The sequence below is a fragment of the Leuciscus leuciscus genome, assembly GCF_965113295.1.
Source record: "Leuciscus leuciscus genome assembly, chromosome: 8".
Taxonomy (NCBI): domain Eukaryota; kingdom Metazoa; phylum Chordata; class Actinopteri; order Cypriniformes; family Leuciscidae; genus Leuciscus; species Leuciscus leuciscus.
Genome location: NC_138732.1, coordinates 14,814,762 through 14,823,148, shown reverse-complemented (window position 1 = coordinate 14,823,148; position 8,387 = coordinate 14,814,762). Strand labels below are relative to the sequence as shown.

Below are 8,387 nucleotides of genomic sequence, written 5' to 3'. Positions count from 1 at the left end.
AGCGAAGGCCAAAATGTATATCAACTGACTAGATCTCTGTGTAGTTCTTGTTTTGAGTGCTGCCAGAGCTTTTATTTGAGAAGGTGAAATGGGAGTGGCCCTGCAGGTCATATGACACCTCATAAAGCAGGCTTTATGTTTGATATGAGGCATGAAAGAAGCCATCCATTATAAAACTGGAAGAGCTGCCCCACCGGGTTTCACTGTTGAAAAGAACAGCCAAAAGAAACACTTTAAATTCGTCAGAGGCCCTACCACTGGTTTCTACGTCACTACGTTATTCCAGCCAAAGGGAAAGTACAGAATTGTGACTCTGCAGCTTGCTTCGGCTATATTCCAATATTTCAACATTAAAGGGATAGTTCACCCAAAAATGCAAATTCTGTCATCATTTACTCACCCTCAATGTTGTTCCAAATGTTTTTGAACTGTGTTTGCCCACAATAAAACTCAATGGAGTCCAAAACAGCATTGGATTGGAATAAATAACAGTGAGGCAAAATATTGAAAAATAAGTCTTACAGGTTTGGTACGACATGAGGGTGAATTATCTGTGCCAAACACCCTATAGAATTGACCAATATATCAAACTAATGTCAATATGCCCATTCTGCCTTTAGGTTTCTTCACTCTATCTTTGTGCATATGCAGCCATATCCTTTGTTGAGCATTTTTATCTGAGACAATCCAGCTGACAAACAGGAAGCCAGGGTCTGTGGCATGGCTCAGTGAAAAGCGCTGAAACGCAGTGGGTTTTTGTCAACACACCATTTAGACGAGAAGGTAAATGAGACAGTGAATGCAAAGAGACAAATAGTCATTTAATTGACACTTTGCCAACTACAGCAGCGGTTAAGTTAGGGCTTACGAGCAACTACTTGTCTCTTTCTGAAAAAATCTTAACTGTACCAATGAACGGTTTGGGAGTTAAAAAAAAGAAAAAAAGCAGTCAGGCCTTTTGGTTAACCTTCAGTCTCATGTGTGTTGTCAACTTGCTTAAGAAATGAAGCCAGTACATTATGTATTGCATACACACTGTCCTTTACAGATAAAAGAGGATTACAAGGAAGCAAAAAAAAAGGTAAGAAAAGGGAGAAAAATAAATACCTTGGCTTAGATTGCTGGTGGGCCTATTATGTTCAATTCAGCATCAAGCATGTGATGGAAAATGTGTAAACACGTGGCGAGCACCTGTCCCTCTGTGCCAACAATGATATATAAACCGTCTGTGACATCAAGCGGGACACATCAAACAAGTCCAACAGGCTACACATCACTGCAATAAAGGAACAAAGAGATGACATTTGCATATAATATTAGTGTTTTGCTAAAAATGGCAGTGGCACCAACAAAAAGATAAAAGAGTAAAATTGTCTATTGAAATATTTCTTATAACAACAATTATTTCATCTCAGTATCAGCTGATAAACTGTCCAATCCAGTATTACGGTCATTATCTACTAATTAAATGTATATGTTCAAGCCATAGATTGATAATATAATCATATTTAGTGCTGTCAAACCGATTACTCTCTCTCTCTCTCTCTCTCTATACACATGTATTATATACAGTATCTCTATACATATACATATTATATAAACAAACTTTTATAATAGAGGCGATTAATCGCGATTTAACGATTTGACAGCACTAAATATAATATAATATAATATAATATAATATAATATAATATAATATATGTGTATTTGTCTACAAATAAGACCTTGGATTGATTACACAGTGCGAGTAATTTACTTCAAACCACATTACAAGTAAATAGCAAAAGAAATGAATGAAGAAGAAAAAACTTTGTCTGTATATGCTCTACAGAAAGTGTTGGGAGAATTCAATTGCCCTCACAGCAACCAGACCATGATCACATGCCTCGGCTGACAAAGTTCAAAGACACACCTTTCCTATAGAGCCTAAAAATAAAAACCAGCCCACTCGCCTTTACTAGCACTGCATGACTGAATCCAAGCTAAACACAGCCGAGCCACAAGAAGGCCTCATTTTCTGCTGTGTGCCTGTTTTAAAACGTAGATGGCACACTTTGGTTTTGCCCATATCCGGAGTGGATCTTTTTTTTTTTTTTTCTGTTACCTCCTATAAATTTACTTCAAATGAATTGCTGACATAAAATGTAACTGTGGCTTGAGTACTCTCAGGAATGCGAATGTACACTCATTTCTAGGTTAAAGTTAATTTACTCTAACCAACTGACATGTTTTGTCTTGATATAAAACCTTTGATGTTTGTAAGGAGAACATCAAGTAAATTGTAAATGTCTCATTTTCAGTGATATAACAGAACTCCATTGTGCCACTTATAATATTACTTACATCAACTGTAAGATGTAAAACAGTGGCATAAGAGGACAGGTCCAAAAATAGGCATAGCCCTGAGATAATCGACAAAGACAAAGCACTTCTCAGGGCTGGTCGTGTTGTTTGTGAGAAACTGAGGTCAGGTGGTGACTGCTTCAAGAGGCTTTGTGCACAAAGAAAAGACCTCCCTCCGTACCATCCTGGTTAAAAGCAGTCCTCAAAGGACCAAGGGGCAAGAGAAAAGGGCAGTGGAGCATTCTAATTAAATCCAGACAGAAGGAACATTAAGTCATTCCATGAGGAAGATGCTGAAGTCTTGTAACAACTATGGTTTTAAATGGAGATAAACATGCCTGAACTATGTGCCTGAAAAACAAGGTTTTGCTGAGAAATTAGCCTTACCTACAATTTTCACTACAAACATGCCCTTCTACAGTCCTTGGTGACCAGAATGTCGTGCTTCAATACACTGACAGAATAAAGGTTAATTGGATGCCACACCACAGTCCACAGGATTCCAAGGTAGAAGCCTTTGTAAATATGATTGTGGACCAAAAGATTACATCTGATCAACCTTGAGTAATCCCGTCAGCTAAGAATGACAAGAAATGTGGAATTATGAATACAACATTCCATGACTTCAGAAAGAAATGAGTGGATGTGAAGTGGGATAGAGGGAGTTTCAGAGGAAATTCCGCTACTGCACTAAGATGCTGAGTCATTCCTTCCATGATATGTGATAAAGTGTCCATGATTCTAACAGGTAAATAAAGATACTCCCACTGAAGAAATAAAAAGAACCCTCCAGTTTTATACATTAACCTTCAGCTCCACAGACTCAAGATTTGTTATCAATGTAATTTAGCAAATGTCTAACTACTGGTTAGGTAATACGGGAAACATAATAGGCGGAAAGCAAGTTCATCGTCGTTTAAATAAAAAGAATTGTTTTTAGAATGTTTAGTTTTAGAACAATTTATAATTCTGAACAGTAAGAACAATTTGAAAATTCAAAATGAAAATTCTGTCATTATTTACTCACATTCAAGTAGTTCAGAAAAAAAAAAACGGACTTTCTTTCATCTGTGGAATACACATTTTTAGAATGTCAGAAGAGCTCTTTTTAAATGTGCACACATGCAAATAACATTTGAAAGCTATGGCTGAGGGCAAAATTATTTAAAATATTTATTTTTGTGTACTACAGGAAAATAATAATAATTTTTGAACAGTCCCTTTAAAATGTATTTTGAAATCTGGATAAGTTGTTTGTGCTGGATACAGTTAACACGATTACTACAATCAGGTATGTGAAAGGAAAATCTACAAGTTTTATCAATCAAAATCTATCAATGTCTTCTGCATTATCTCTTTATGATATGAGATAAATATTATTTGGTCTGCAGAAGAAAGTTTCTACCTCTTGCCAGATAGTATACAATCCTCACAAAACCTCAACCAATTAAACATTACTCAAAGAGCAAGGCCAACATTCCACACAGTTCAAATCACACATCTGTGGATGGAAAGTATTGACCAGAGCAAAGAGGGGTGAAAAAAACAATCTAACAACACAGAGACAGTTGACACTCTTTAAAATAAACTAATTCTTTATCAGTCTAACTCGTCATTTATCTCAGACTGTGAAAGTGCCTGTGCCTTTTACTCACATTATAGTGAAATACAACAAAAGCTGAGCCGCTAATGATGGTTGTGAGGTCTGTTTTAGAGCTTAAATGGTCAAATGATATGTTTTCTCTCTGAGGACCAGACACTGGAAAGCATTATGCTAGATGAATACCTAATGTCTCAATCTATTTAAATTATTTAAATCCAAGCCTGAGGGATGAAAGAAAGACCAATTGTTCTGAAATTGGCTTTTGAAATATAATCAAAATAAATAATTAAATAGCTACAAAGTACATGTTTTTACTTTGATTGCTTTATTCTTTCCCTGTCTAGCGAGACAGTCGCTGAATGGACCTTTTACTGGACGGAGTCGCTCTGCCAATGGTGAGCAGTACTAACAGGCTCCCATTTAACGTGCCGTGATACTTCACACATTAGACAGTTTTTACTCTCAATTGTAAATCAGCTGGAAGAATTAGTCACATCTGCCACTTTAATGGACCATCTAAATCTCAACATTTACACAACATCTGACCTACGTCACTTCTTTCACACATTGAATTTTAATGAAAAACAAATGTTATAATGTCATTTGAGGTCTACTGAAATAAGGACGTTTTGGGACCTGAAAACATGAACTTCATTGATAGATAATAGGTAACTTATTGAAGATAATTGGCATCTCTCTATATTAAAAATTCTGTCACTGGAAAGCAAATCCAGCTCTTACCGACATCAGCCATCAGCAATAAGACGTGCCTGGTTAAAAAAATACCCAAGCTTTCCATATTTCCCTTTCCTTAGTCAAAACAAAGGCAGCCGTCCTTGTATCTCTATGCTTAATGAGACTCCCACATATTTGGCTACTGCCATCTGTACAGCAAGGTTACAGCAGCATGACTTTCCTCTAACCTAAATGTATCATTCTATTAATCTAATGTGAAAGAAAACAGGGAACAAGAGTTCTAAATTAGTTATGCTAATTTGGTAAGGAGATGCATCAGGCGTCAAACCAAGATGACTTGATGTCATCCTCTTGAGTAACTAAGAACTATTTCTCGACAGTAATTTATATAAGAAACAATACAAAAAGTCCCTAACTTCTCTATTCCATGTTTATTTTCTAATAAAAATGCTAAGACATGAATAATTAACAGAGTGAAGGACAGCAACAACTTGGGGTATTCACTGAACTGTCTTAGTTTATAATATTACAAACAGTGAAACTAATGACTAATAAGAAAATCCTGATTTGTGTCTATTTATTTAATATAATGTGTCATCAGGGCAATGATTTTGTGTTCTGCGCAATTGATTTTTTTTTTTTTTGCAATGTATATTTATACTTGCTAGAAATATTTATATTTTTAAACAAATGGGGTTATTATATTTTTTCAAAAGTTTACAAACTTTATCAATATTTATTTTCTTGACAGTAGGAAATTACACGGATATAATGTAACACCACGATTTCATTAACTCACTTATTTGTCTTTAGTTTTCAACACATTTTCTCTGTTGATTTCGATGTCAAAAATCATTTTTGCATTTTCAACAAAAATGTTGTTGCTTGCCAACTGTAGCAAGCTTGATAACATTATCTTTGCAGGAATTTGCAACAACAATGGTGAATGCATCACTGAAAACCAAACCTTAGCAAGAAATAAAAACGGATGTCCAGAATTAACCAATCGGTTTCAGTGGCAGCGCTCAGGCCCAAAAAGCCAAGTGACATTTCTATCAATTGATCTTGGGTCATCCTTAGTGTTGTTGAGCTCAATATATGAACACCACCACCTTGTGGAAGCCTATAGACTTTACATTTCGCCCACCCACTCTACAGAGACATAACATTTGTTTTGTTCTTGTCATTGTTCTAGAACTGAAATATTAGTCATAGTTTTGAGAAATTACTCAATAGACAATGTCAATGCATTTTTGCACATGCTGTGTGTTTGGTGAAGTCTTTCCCACAGAAAAATGAGGTGTCATCTTATGCACATTGTCCTAGCACACTCCAGATATCTTTTGCTGATGCTTGTAGTCTGTCTGCAGAGGCGGCTCATGTTGCAGCAAGCTCTCAGCTGATGATGCCCTGGTGATGCAGTTCCTGGATGCCGAGTTTATAAAGACTGATGTCTTCAAATGTGGAGACAAATCAATAGCAAGCCCATTAAGTCATATCTCATGTGATTTTCTTTCTATATACCATCAGACCAAGAGCAGAGTGGAACGAGTTAGGTCAATCAGCCCTTTTTAACTTTCCTTGACTTGGCTGCATATTCCAAGGTGGGCAGATGGGAGTCACTGTCATGGCCACATATTCCAGCACTGGGGATGTTCCCTACATAGAGGCTTCCCACATACCTCTCATTGTCATTCTGGGTTATCTCAGCCACGTGCCTCATCTGCTAAAAGAAGCAGTAAGAGCATCTGAAAGCCCCTTTGTGCCTTCTGGCTCTCCAGTTCAAAGCCACAATAGGGTCATTGGGCATGAGTTCTGAGACACAAAGTCATAAGGAGAAAAGGGGACTGTATTTCTAAAAGAAAAGAGTCAAGACAGCACCAACTGGGGTATATTTAGAGCCTCTCATTGAGGATAATTAGTTTCAGAAGACTGGAATTTCCAGCTATCTAAAGGCCTCTAGGGTGTGTGAGGGCTGGGGAGGGGGGGGATGTTGTAATGGGAGGGGGTATCAGAACCAGCTGATAGCATTTCTGGATCAACCGAGCTGACTAATATCACATACTCCCAAAGCAGGAGAAAACAAGCACTCCCTGACCTCAGCACCACCCAATGGCCAGAATGCTGAGAACACTACAGCCAAAGAGATTCTTCAAAATGCATGTCTCACAGGGGAGCGTTGTATACCAAAAAAAAAAAAAAAAAAGTAAACATCTGGCAAACATTTAGACAAATAGACAATGGGTGAGACATCAAGCCACAAATAAAGAAAACAAATGAAGGAAAGACTACTTTGTGGCAAATGAGGGAGTCTCATCTGCACCAGCAGATGGATTTGATACTCTGTTACAATATGAAATTACACACGAATTGCTACATATTGTAAGAAGCTAAGTTGGAAAAAGAACTAGGATCTGAGGTTCATGGCACTTAAACCCTTATTTAATAAATACATTTACCTAACATCAAATAAAACAAATAAAAAGATATATGTAAATAATTCACTATGTGACAAGACAATATGCAATCTGCTAGAATATGTTACATAACAAGCTGATCACTAGGTTATATCGGATAAAAAGCACTTTTGCCCACACATCAAGGGCATTTTATTCACTCTGTGGCATTTTTGCCCTAAGCCTTGGCTAATTTCTTATCCCGGTCACAAGTAGTGATAAAGACAAACCAGTTTTAAATATAAACATCCACAAATGAGTGCTGGTCTGGATGAAAACACGGATGCGCCACAAGCCCAAGCACTGAGGACTGGAAAACTGATTGTTCACACTCATGTGAAGCCCTTACTGTGTCTTGACCAGCGATGTCAGCCTGAGACAAGAGATTCTCACACTGAACCAGTCATTATGGTCACATGTCTGTAATCATGCTGGAACAACTCAGTGCACAGTTATGGGAGATGGGTACAACAGAGCAGTAGGTCAAGCTTTCCTAGGGGCTATTCAGATCAGAACGGTCATATAAGATCAGAATGATGACAACATGTTGGTTTAGTTGAATTTCAGCAAATCCAAGTGGCTTCCCCTAACCTGAATTAAATAAACAATGTTTGTACATTCAAATACATTGCGCAGTCACCGTTACAATAAGAAGAACTTCTAAAAGACATCCTACATCTGAAACGCACCTATATGCTTTGAGAAATAACTTTAAAAAGTGCATAACAACTATAATATCGTAAGTAAAAGCTTTTGCAATTACATGAACAAGTTAGAGAGATGGTACACACTTTACAAACGCTTACCTTCATCTTAATGTGCCATCATTTACATGTTTCAAGGTTAAGTAAGTGAAAGAAACACTTAGATAATTTAAGTGAAACAATCCCTGAGCAATCTGTCATCATCCGAATCCTACTCCCCGATGCAGTCCAGTTAAATAGAAGTGACTTTATCCTCTTTGGCAAAGACAGAATCTTCTAAAAGCGCATTGTTTTTGAAGCTATGAGCGAGTTTCGTCGCTTTCTTTTGCTTAACATAAGGTTACACTGTTTTCAATGCGTGGGGAATTCCTTGCGCTCGCATTTTCCCTCGAAAGCAATTGGTCCAGCGTTCCGCATCTACACTGCAGGCGAGCGACGCGTCAAACGAAAACGCTCCCATGTATTCAGTGAAGTGACGCGTCTTTCAGGGTTGCAGATGGGATGGGTGACGTCGGCACCTTGTCGACCAATCAAAAATTTGTTTGTGTGAGCAGTGTTTACAGTTTTGCTCGTTTTCATTGGGCT

At 37.4% G+C, this 8,387-nt stretch overlaps 1 protein-coding gene across 2 annotated transcripts in view; it reads right to left on the bottom strand.

Moving 5' to 3' along the window:
* Positions 1-8,243, bottom strand: part of elf1 (E74-like ETS transcription factor 1) — a 40,288-nt gene extending 32,045 nt beyond the window's left edge. The window contains exons 1-2 of one of the 2 annotated variants that reach the window (XM_082178208.1): positions 7,905-8,243; positions 1,108-1,276 (exon numbers count right to left, since the gene is read on the bottom strand). The gene's annotated coding sequence lies outside the window, so the exon portion shown is untranslated. The remainder of the gene's footprint in view (positions 1-1,107; positions 1,277-7,904) is intronic. The other variant, XM_082178209.1, reaches the window with a different exon arrangement.
* Positions 8,244-8,387: the final 144 nt, after the last annotated feature.